Below are 12,304 nucleotides of genomic sequence, written 5' to 3' on the forward strand. Positions count from 1 at the left end.
CAAAATAACAGATTTTGTATGGAAGCTTGACACATAGAAAAGAAAAATGTAATAGCATCAATCAAAGACTAATTTAAAATTGATCATTCCTTTATTTATTGAATGAGTCATTCTTTCCTTACCTCCGTTTTTTCCTCCCTTTTTCCCTGCTTTCATTCTTTCTTTCCTTTCTTCCTTCCTAATTTCCTTCCTTTCCACATATCATTCATTCATTCTTTTCTGCTTTCATTCATCAACACTTATTGAGATTCTATCAAATACCATGCTTTAAGCTAGAAACTTTGCCTCTAGATAATGAAAAAAAGCACAATTTTCATTATCAATGTATTAGAAGTTTTATGAAGAAAGTGAGACGAACAAATGAATGATCACAACATAATATGATAATATTAATAACACTACCATTTGGAAAAGTTTACTACACACTGGAACTGTTGAAGTATTTTTGTATATTTTTTGAAGCTTTTCAAAAGCCCTAGAGTATCCCAAACTTATAAGTGATGGAACCAAGGATAAGAGGGCTGACACCACTTTTCCAAGGTCCCTCCACTTGGAAAGTGTCAGAGGTGGGACACAACCCCTAGTCTGTTTGATGCTACCGACCAGATCCTTAGCCATTAGTCTCTTACTTCCTCTTATCATATGTGTTACGATAGAGAGGGTGGGTGTTAAATATAATGAGAGCATGCAGCAATGACACCCAGCTGAAGGAGGGTCAGAAGCCACTGAGGTTTTCACATAAAGAATAAACCCTGGTTTGATACTGAACCAAGTGTGGGAAATAGAGAAAATGGCAGAAGCTCCAGAAAGCCCAGCAGCGTAAAAGCATGAGAAGAGACACTACAAGCCCTCACTTGCAAGTTTGAGGAACCTCACAAGATGAAGCTGGAGAGGACAGCAATGGTTACATCTGTGCTATAGTTTGGATATTGTCCCCTCCAAATATCACATTGAATCACCCCAATGTTGGGGGTGGGGCCTAGTGGGAGATGTTTGGGTCATGGGGGCGGATCCCTTAAGACTCTAGCATCTCCCCACTCTCTCTCTTGCTTATTCTCTTGCCATGTGATCTCTGCATATGCTGGCTCCTCTTCACCTTCCAAGCATGAAGGGAAGCAGTTCAAGTCCCTCACCAGAAGCAGACACTGGTGCCAGGCTTCTTGTACTGCCTGTAGAACCATGAGCTAGGTAAATCTCTTTCCTTTGTAAATTATTCAGTCTCAGGTATTCCTTTGAAGCAATACACAACAAACTAAGACAATGAGGAAGGGTCTTGTATACCAGGCAATGGAGAATTGAAAGTGTACTGGGAGTCCCAAGCAGACGACGGCAGATTATATGTAAGAGGATAAAATGATCTGGTTTACATTTTCCAGGGAGATTTCTGAAGGAATTTGGGAGATGGAGTAGAGGTGATGAAAGTGGAGAAGGAGGCATTTGCAGTGTCTCACAGCAACAGGAATGTATATAAGAAGTAGTGGTATTCGTACATGGGGAAAAATTTGATACTGAGTTAGGGTGGGAGTGAGGGAAGCTGAAATGTTGGTCTGGTTTCTGATTTTGTCTCCTGTAGTATTTTTCTTCTATCAGTCACAGACACTGCACATCAAAGCCCCCTTTATTGCTGTTCTAAATGCTAGACCCAGTAAGAGATTTATCTGCCAGCGGCATGTCCTTTGCTGAGTCTCCTGGAAGGCCAACCCATAGGAAAATCACTGACCTTCAGCTCCTTGTGGATTGGATCACGATGGGACCAAATAATGGGTGGGATGGAGAATCCTGGGAATTTGGTTCAGAGGAGAGGAGGTGCTGGTTCAGAGAGGCAGAGTGTGCCAGTGGTGAGGTTCTTAGACTTTTGGGATATTATTAGATTGATGCACAAGTAAACTGTGGTTTTCAATCTTACGTTTAAATGGCAAAAACCACAATTACTTCTGCACCAACCTAATAATAAACATTGCGATGGAAGTCAGCAGTGATGTGTAATTTTGATGGATAAATAAAGCATTCAAAAGGGGAAAAAAAACACTCCACCATGTATGAGGTCCCTCATATCATAAAATAAATGGTACTTGAGTAGTACTCCAAAAGAAAAAGTAATCTCAGAATAAAGAGCCCTATTTTACAATGCATGTGTTTTACTAGAAACTACACAGCTGCTATTTTTCTCATTTACCTTTTGTGAAATAATTTTAGAGATTGTTAGGACAGAAAGCAAAGTGTCAGAACACCTGGTTCCTGGCAAGCTCAGCTACACTCACTTGGTTAACATGAATCATCCTCTAGGACACAGCCTAAAAGCTACTCTGACCCCCTATGTCTGAGTCAGGTAGCCATTCTCTGTGTTCGCTCAGCACCTTGGACTTCTCCATAACAGCAATTATCCAGCTAGCTATTTATCTTGCTGCAGGAAATTCCAAAAGGGCTGAATTACAGGTGTCCTGTGCAATGTTCAATGTTGTACTTCTAGCATCTGGCACTGTGCTTGGCACATAGAAGGCAGTCACACACACTCATGCACAAACTATTGGATGAACAGTCACTTCCCTAAGATCTTCTCTTGGGGTACTCCAATCTCTGTTTTGACAGCCTCAGAAACTCAGAGTTCATTTATTTTCAGAGCAGCCATTAAGGCATGAGGAACCTCTTGCTAAGTAAGGAGGTGCAACAATTGAATTGTGATGCTGTGTTCAAAAGTAACACAATAGTAATGTAATTATCTTATGTCAGATGATCATTTTCGCAACTGAACTATAAAGTTCAAGGGCCCACAGCTCTCTTCCCGCTACTTCACTTCCTTCTTGGAGCATCAAAACCACAATTAATAAATAACACAACTGACCACATTGAGCAGAATATGCACAACTCATCGACAGCCCTGTGATTTGTCTTACGCTTAAAGAACAACTAAGCAAAGACAATCACATCTCCTTCATAAGCTGCAGCAGTCACAATGTTTTAGGAACAAAGGTTATTTCAGAAGACTGCATAGTTTGGCTCTAGATTTTAGCCATGTAGGCACATAACTGATGTGAAGGCTAACTAAAATATAGTAAGTTTAGAAAGGATAAATCAAGAATTATATAATCACCAATATGTGTTAAAATGGCAATGTCTAAATTTTAATCTGGACCATAGCCCCATACAAATCACTTAACCTTAGGCAAAAAACAAATTTATTTAAAACTAAAACAATACAGTCCGTACAGTACATGTAGGTCCCTCTGGATGACCTTGAATAAGTCTAGTAACTTCTACAAATTTGGGTCTCCTTTGGGGTTAAAGAGAGACAACTCTTAGAGAGTCATGTGATGATCAAGAAGTTCAAGTATAGAGAAATGATGCTAGAAAGCATGACATTATAAGTCAGGCTGTCAAAAGTAGAAATAAATTCAAATTGATTTTTGGAAAGAGGATGCCACATTTGGAGCCTGAGGGAAAATAAAATAGCAGACATGTAGACTGCCCCACTATGGGGTACCATCACAAGGCCACTGTTGGGACTTGAGAAATATGAGTAGGATTTTTTTTTCAGCTTGCCACAGAGCATAATTGTTCCTCATTACCACATTGAACACTTTGTACTCAAGTAGATACAGGGGCTGGTCAATCCTTTGAAGGCAAAGTCTGTCTCTTATATCCCTTGGTGTCTCCAGTGCCAGTGCATGGCTTTATTTCTACCTTTTAAACATTAAGCCCTTCCTCTGTACATTAGTTCTATTTTCCACTATCCTGGAAACAGGATTCCAATGTCTGATTTGAGAATATCTGTGCATGAACAAACCTCAAATCCTCCCACTTTACAGATGGAGAATTTGAAACGAGAGAAGAAAAGTGTCTTACTTCATCCTGGTCACTAAGTTCCTGGAAGAATCTAGTCACTTCCTTCCTCATGCTTGGCCAAACCACTGGCAAACTGTATTTTTCTACCATGGATCCTCATGGGAAAGAAACTAGCTTTACATCTCTCTTACTTCATGATTTTGTGGAGTTATAATCACCATTGCCCTCTGTGGCCATAAAAATAGTTCAGTAGTTAGAAGTGAAGTTCAAGGCTAAGAGCTGCAGTTGGCTGTCTCAACTCACACAAGTTTGGAATCAAACACATCAGAAGCTTGACGCGGAGACAGTGCTCCTCCACCCTTCACCACCAGGCCACTAAAACAACCTAGAACATGGAAAAGAAAAAGAAAGAGAAGAAAGGAGAAAGGAGGAAGACAGAAAATGCTCCTCTGAAAAATGGGGAAACACGAGCATATTCTAGTTATGCAAACAAACCCGTGAACAAAATGCACTGCTATCCACACACTAGTTTTGTGTTTTCAGAAAGTGAGAGTGGAGGTGTGGAGGTTCCCTCTCAGGAGGTGGAAAACTGCCCAGCAGTAGGTTTGAAGGAAGAAGCTGAGCTGTAACCAACTTAGGAAAATGTATTTCAGTAAAACAAAAGGTACTGCTGTCTGTCAGTTCAACCCTCTCTCGCACGCCCATCGGCTTTGTTTCCTAACCTGGAAGGGCATCTGACCAAGTGCAGAGGCTGTCATGAGTGGTCAGTGTCATCAGTGGATGCAGAAAGGAAATTGAGAGTGCTGAGCATGCCAAACCCAGGGTGGGAAAAAACCAACTGCCTCCTACTGAGGCCCTTAAAAGGGCACCAGTGCTGCCATCCATTCAGGCAGCTGGGCATGGAACAGGGAACACATTTGGGAAGGGGATGAGAGAAGGAGCACCTCAGATCCTGGCATGTTCCTGACTTCTCCCCACAAAAGAGTTCCAACTTTTGTCTGTAAACTTTGAGAATACAGAGTATGCTGGGGCAAGAGTCCCAGGCCAGGAGAGAGAGCGTTGGTTGGTGTAGTCCTGAGCATATTATGGGTACCCTCCTGGCTTCCTGGCTTCCAGTTCCTTCCCTACTCACTATTCAATGAACCCCAACTTGGAATCCAAGACATGCCTTTGCTTTTTTGCTTGAAATGCTTAAACTTAGTGTGGCATGCTGCTTATCTCTTGGGAAAATGAATACATTAGCATTCAGTTTATACAGGACTTTTGGAATTAAAAAAATATTTAAAAAAATGAAACCTGTGGGTGATAAAATAAAAGGGCTTTTGGTAGTACAGAGTGGTTGATTAGGTTACTTCTGTCTCTTACTCCCACACTGAGATTGTAGTGAGGGGGCTCAGGATTGAAAAGGGGCTAAGAATTTCGGGATATGTACAATAAGAAGCCAGAAGATCTATCAGAGGAGGGAAATTCCCAAACAACAGCAGCAATAACAACTGCTATTTTCAGACCTCACTATGTGCCAGGTGCTGTCCTAAAGGGTTGACTGTGTATTATTTCATCCAATCCTCTAAACCACCCAATGCAGTAGATTGTTACTTTCATCCCTGACTTTACAGAGGAGGTAACTGAGTCTTTGACAAAGGAAGAGACCTGTGCAAGGTTACAGAACTGTTAAATGACTTGACTGTAGTATGCTCTGTCTCCAAAACTTGTATTCTTATTTATTTGCTAGACTGTACTGATCTTCTACTGTTCCTCATAGGTCACTGTTTTGAGCTCCTTATTAACCTCATCTTTAGGGGTCTCGAGCAGTTCTTCTTTTAATTCAGTTCACCTCTCTATTCTGCTCTTAAGACCAAAGTGATATGTGTGCAAGGCTCACAGATGGAACTTGTGAGTAAAGGTGGACTTTGTTTGAAAGAAAAGCATGAGGAAAACCCAGACTGAATCAGAGAAAATCAAACCATATGTGCAAGTATGCCTGAATCTGTATGGCCTGTGTATAAACCCTCAAGCAGGCACGAGGGCTGGAGATGGTAGAAACATACAGTAACTTCACCAGTCTGGCATATCTCTCGTTATGATCCATCCCAACATTGCCTGGAATGGTGTTATACAGAAATATGTCCTTTAACAATGCCAGACATTTGGGTCATTTTAAAAATAAGCCAGTGTGTAAATTCAATAACTCAATGAGTTTGATAGAAGTTATAGGGTCTTTATTTAAAAATACCAATTCTGTGGCTAGTCCTTTTTAAAAAGTTAGTATTTCAAGAATGAAATAATCTTAGCAAATGCTCTCAATTTGTAAATGGCAGTTTCATCCAGGCCTGTTTTTATGAGCCTGTAGGAACACAGCCTCTGTAAAACAATGCTGACAGGCAGGAGATGGTGTCCACATGTGCACGCAAGAAGGGAGGAGACTTTTCTCCAGCACCTACTACGTGCCAGGTACTGTATCATACCAGGTGTCTCACACAGATGACTCCATTTGAGTGTCATGACATGCCACAGGATAGCTGTTATCACCCAATTATTACATATGAGAAACCAGTGACTCTTATTGAGCAATGTGCCAAGGTCAGACAGCTAGTGCAGAGCAGAGCCAAGATTCAAACCCTGGTCAGTCTCTAGCACGCATAATTTTTCCACCACACCAGACCTGACTCCTGTTATTGCTTTAATGAATATTAGTCACGTTAAGTAAACCCTGATATTCTGATTATAAAATTCCAAGCAATTTCTTTTACATGATTACTGGAAAAGAATGAACAAAGTTACTGAAAAAATAACAATGCTCCCTTTCATCTGCATGCTGGTTAACTCTTCCCAGAACTCTTTCTGGGATATTATTTTATGAGACCCTCATGGCAACTGTGTGATCCAGGCAGTCAGATACTATTATTCTCTCTACATAGATGTGGAATTGGAGGCTCAGAGAGATTAAGAGGCTTGCCTAAGATTGCATAGCTAACAAACTGCCCAGCCCAGGCTAGAATCTATTTCACCTGAATTCTTTCATTCTAACTCAGCCTGAGTCTTCAGTGTCTACAGTCTGAAGAAAAAACTGTGGTATCTACCTGCATGAAGCCCCAACAAGACTCACATCTTTCTTGCATCTTCTCAACATCTTTCCACTTCAATTTCTTTACCCCATTAACACTACATGTCTGGCCTGCCCACCAGTTCTTTTCTATTATTACAAAGCCTGCTCATGCTAGAAGCCTATTGCCGTCCCTTCTCCATCATTAAACCTTTCCTAACTTCTCCAAACCACAGTGATCCTGCCCTTTCTCAGAGCTCATGGGAGCCTTATAGGCTATGCGGCTTACAGGGAAATTAGTCATCTGCCCTCTTGCCTCCTCTGGAATGACTGTAACAAAATGTCATTAAACCACAGGATACAAGCACCTTGAAGACAGAGATTATATCTTGGACCCCTACAGCATTTATCACAGTTCTCTGTATACTAAGGTGTCTTTATAGAATATGGATGATGGGTAAGAACATAAACATACTAAATATACCCTTTCCAGGTTTTAAGCTGGTGTCTAAGGTGTCTATAGGAAGCAGTTGAAATAGCATGGGAGTAGGAAGTGAGATCCTGGGTCTCCATCGCAGCTCAGCCCCACTCTCACTGGGTGGTTTGCATCAGTGTCTGCCCTTCCTTGAGGGTTTAGTCTCCCCATCTGCAGCAAGAAAGTCTCCCCATCTGGACCAATCTACTGTTCCATTAAGCTCTGAGAGTCCCTCATTCAGATTGAAAAGGAAGGGGAAAGTAGGAAGTTTATGCTCCATGAGATCAAATCAGAAATTAAGTAGGAAACCCCACCCAGAGAGGACAAATCAGTCAGCAGGCCCTGATTAGAGCAGGGGAAGAGGCTGATGGGGGCTATAGCTGCCAGCAGAGTGGTCAGGGGTGACCTCAAGACTTACCGCAGCCTCTTTTGTGAGACTTCCAACAACACTAACTGGAGTCCAAAAGCAACAAGCACAAAACCTGGCCTCAGGAGATTGCCCTTGTTACATTAAATAACAGTAATAATAATAATAATAAGAAGAAGAAGACAAAGGAAATAATTCCCAAATTATAATAAAGAGAAGACAAAGGAAATGTTTCCTTATGAGACAACAGTGTGTAGGGAAAGTGTCTTTTTTTCCCACCCATCCCATTTTGTATGAGTAGATATTCATGAACAAAGGTGAGTTCACTTGAGGGTGCCAGGGCGTATGGTTTGGAAGGGTCCAAACAGGAACTTGGTTGTTTTGTTGCAATATCCTCTCTCATGAGGTAGCTACAGTCTTCAGTGTCAAATGCCCCTGGATTTCCTGACACTGAAACTTTTTATTAATATCCAGGTTTTCCATTTCATTTATAAAAGGGTGTGTGAAGTGCATTCTACCTGCATGTAGACATCTCTAATGGCTGCAAATGAAGTCCTGCCTCCCTGGCTATTCTCTACCACTGTAGAGAATGGCCACAGTTCACCTGGAGTGTCTTTTTTCTAACTGGCTAGTGTCACAGCAAGGCATTTACTGCTCACACAGACTGCTCCTCCCGGCTGGTACTGTAGACCCTTCCTTCACACCAGTGATTGCAGTGGGGTGTTTACTTCTCCGTCTTACCCATTAGGTGGTAAGCTCTGGGAGGGCAGTGATTGGGCTGGCACAGATATAGCATTCAACAAATATTTATTGCGAGAAGAAAAGGACAGAAGGAAGGGAAGGTGGGAAGAATGTAGGGAGAAAGGAACAGAGGATTAAGCCTAACATTAAAGTTTTCCATGAGATAAACTGAACTTTTCTCTGCTCATGGTCTAGATCTCAGCCATAATAACCCCTTAAACTCCATGCTCTCTTCTATACACCACTCCTCACCCTCTCCACTGCCTGGCTTATGCCCTACCCTCTTCATGGGCTGGCTGTCTCTATGCTCCGGACATCTCTGCTTGCTCATGCAGATCAACTCCTCACCCTGCTCTGTGCCCTTGGGAGGCTGGCTACCTATGGCTTGCATCAACAGGTTCCTTTGTTTTGTGACTTCAGTTGGATTCATCAAATGGGAAGCAATGGCAGGAGACTGGCAGGCAGAAAGAATGATAACATGGAATTTACTCTCCTGGTTCCCTTCTGGTCAGGTGGCTGTAGGCTGGCTGCTTCCCTTGCTGAGAGCCACAGCTGCTGCCAGGAAACCCTCTCCACACAGCCCCTCTCTCTGGGTCCCATAACCACTTTCTCCTCTTGCCCCTACAGGCCAAGGGGGTAAATGGCTCTCCATGGCTGTCCGCCCTAGAGTATAGTGTGAGGCCTTGTTGGTTATCCTTAATCCCGCCTACAACATTGTAAATAGCTTCTCCTTGAAAATAGCCCCTCCTTCAACTCTCCTTAATTATTCTGTTTGAATGTGCCATCTGTTTCCTGCTAGGACCCTGACTGATGCAGTCTGCATCTTTACCTCTCAGCAGGCTGCCTATTCTCAAATGCCTACTCAAATCATGCCTCCTCCAGCTGATTTGCCTTGTTTTCCTAGTCAAATAAATCTCTGCTTTTTAGGTCTCCTGTCCTACTGTGTGCCACTAAATTTACAAATTAGAGTTTCTTATGTTTCTATATGACTTTCCCACAAAAGTGGAAGCCCCTCAATGGTGAGGAACATGTCCAACTCATTGCAACACTCCCAGTGAAGAGCAGAATGGCTGGTGGGATAGACATGTCCAATAAATGCCTGTTAAAGAGAAGAGAAACAGTCAATATTTGGTTTTCTGATATGATATGGAATAAGGTATTACTGTGCAGTGCTCAACCCCAAGACCACAAGGCCACTTTCTCCACGAGAACTGTAAACCTAGCTATGGCCTCATTATCCATGGCTATCAGTACTGACTTGCATGCCTCTGATGAAGGGGAGCTCACTCACCCACACACAAAGCCCTCCCCCAAAAGAACTATTTTGACTGGAGATGATATCGTCTATTACTCAGCTCAAAGCTGCCTCCTGTAATTGCAACACTCTAGTCCCAGCCATGGCCTAGAAACCATATAGAAAAATTCTGTGACTTTCCCACAGGATAGGCCTTCAGAGCTTGAGGTGTTTGTGTCATGACCAAGTAATCATGACCCTCTCTCCCTCCCTATCTCCCTCCTTCCCTCACTCCCTCCCTTTTTTGTTTAAATTCACAAAGCAAAAATTTATCTGCAACCTTCTACAGGTTTCTGTCTGCACACAGGAGAGCTGATTCGGCCAGAACCCAGAAAACCCCAGCCTCATCAAGAGATGACACGTGGCCTGGTGGGCCTCACCCAGGGCACACAGCTTTCCCAGCCAGCAAACAAACAAGCCTTGGTCAAAGCGGTCACAGCTGGCACATGGTCGCTCACAGACACTCTGGGCATGCATTCCCGTGACTTAGAAAAGAGGAGGCCTTTGGAACCTGCCAGTGTTGTCTGCTGATTATGAGGTATCTGGAACCTGGGCCCCTCAGCAACAGCATGGTGCTCTGCAAAGGTCAGCTGCTCTTCATCCTGTCTCAATGATACACAGTTTTTTTTCCCCAAAACTTTAGTAGCGCCACTCTCCCTATCACCTGTCTCTTCATTCTGCTTCTTATTGTTCCTTAGATTAAAAAATACCCTTCTTCCATGGGAGGTTTGAACCTAGTCGTCCTGAGTTTGAATCCAAGCTATCCATTTATTAGCAGAGTGAGCTTAGGTAAGTCCCTTCATCTTTCTGAATCTTGAATTTTCAAAGCAAAACAGGGCTAAGGGTAACCACCTTCCTGGCACTTGGCAGGTGCTGCATAAACATTTGTTGCATGAATGAATGAGTGAATGAATGAGCAAATAAATGGATGTGCAAATGAATGGATGACATCCAATTATATCCATTCTACCCCACACCCATTCTGACCAGGCACAGAGGTACCTCTTGGGAGTCTAGTTTAGTGGAGCACACTGATCACAGACTTGCACTTGTGATTTAGCCTAATGATTTTCTTGACCCATGAACTTAGCTAAGTCACTGCACTCTCTAAATTTCCTCTATTTCCCATCAGTCAAATGTGAATGTTAACCTCTGTGTTGATTCCCCTGCCAAGTTCTGGAAAGGCCCAAGTTAAAGCAGAGATGACAATGCACTGTGATCTGGAAGAGACTGGTCACACACCAAGGCTTCTCTTCACATGGACTGCTCATGTCTTGGAGCCAAGGTGAGAGTCCAGGGGCCCTCCTGGTGCCAGGAAGCTGAGCTGAGGTGCTTTCTGACTTGCTGCCAGGCAGGGCATTCTCCTGCCAGCATCCTCATTCTTTTGCACGTAGGTATTTTGTTCATGCACAGGAGGCCCTTGCTCTTTTGAGAGAGACATAAAGAGAAGAGTCAGCAGAAAACCTGCAGAGGTCGGCAAATGTGCTCGAGCCATCAGCAAGTCCAGGGTCCTGTGTGTTGGACAGAATAGAAAAGTTCAGTGTGAATCTGGGAAAAACAAGAAAGTGGATATTGATGGTCTCTCCGGCTTGAATCTCGTTCCTCCAGGTCCCACATTTAATACAGGTTACTCTTGAGTTCACCTCTGGGTTCTACTTTGGGATTACTGGTTATAGTTGATAGCAATGGCAGAGGCTAAGTGAGGCATTAGATCAAAGGACCCCTTTTCTGTCCTTTTTTTTAGCAGTAGATGAGAAATTCCCTCTGCCTGGAGTGTCCTCCCTTCTTCCTCCACCCAATCTCTGATGTCAAAAATATACCTATTCTTTTTTCAGGTAAATTTTATTGTGTATATTTAAGGTAGACATGATGTTATGGGAAACATAGAGATAGTAAACAGTTTACTATAGTGAAATAAATTAACATATCCATTATCTTAAGTCACCCATTTTCTTTTGGTTTTGTACCAAAAGTACTTAAAATCTGGTTATTTAGCATGAATCCCAAATACAGTTCAACCTTACTTCCTATAGTCCTCATGCTGTACATTAGTCCTCTAGATTTGTTCTATTATACCGATTGTTTTGATCTTGTTGTTCATTAGATCTCTAGATTTGTCTAACATTCTTCAAATTAGAGCTATTCTTGAAGATCTTGCTCAAATGTCACCTCTCTCAAGAAGGCTTCCCTGATATAGTCAAGCTGAAAGTCAACTTTTTCTCTTTGATCATCTAGGGCAGTCCCTAAACACAGCACATTACCTTTCATTAGACAAGTAATGATAAACATACTATTGAGAATTAATGATGTGCTACAAGAGAGTGTACTTTATATGTCTCCTCTCTATCAATCCTCAGAGCAACTTGACAAAACAGGTACCATTATTTCCCCCATTTTATAGACGAAGAAACAGCTTCTAAGAAGTTACAAAATAAGGAAGTCACAGACAGCTGAGACCATGGGGCCAGGTTGTCTAGCCCCATGTGACTTCATCTCTTTGAGCCTGTCCACCAGAACTTTCTGTGATGATTAAAGTGTTTCATATTGCTTTGTCAGTATGGTAGCCACTAGTCCCCTGTGGCTAGAGTACTTGAAATGTGG

The 12,304-nt window shown here is 42.4% G+C and overlaps 1 protein-coding gene across 1 annotated transcript in view; it reads right to left on the bottom strand.

The window, feature by feature from the left end:
- Positions 1 to 12,304, bottom strand: part of PAPPA (pappalysin 1) — a 246,345-nt gene that overhangs the window by 199,571 nt on the left and 34,470 nt on the right. The window lies entirely within an intron of this gene.

Source organism: Macaca mulatta, chromosome 15 (genome assembly GCF_049350105.2).
Source record: "Macaca mulatta isolate MMU2019108-1 chromosome 15, T2T-MMU8v2.0, whole genome shotgun sequence".
NCBI lineage: Eukaryota > Metazoa > Chordata > Mammalia > Primates > Cercopithecidae > Macaca > Macaca mulatta.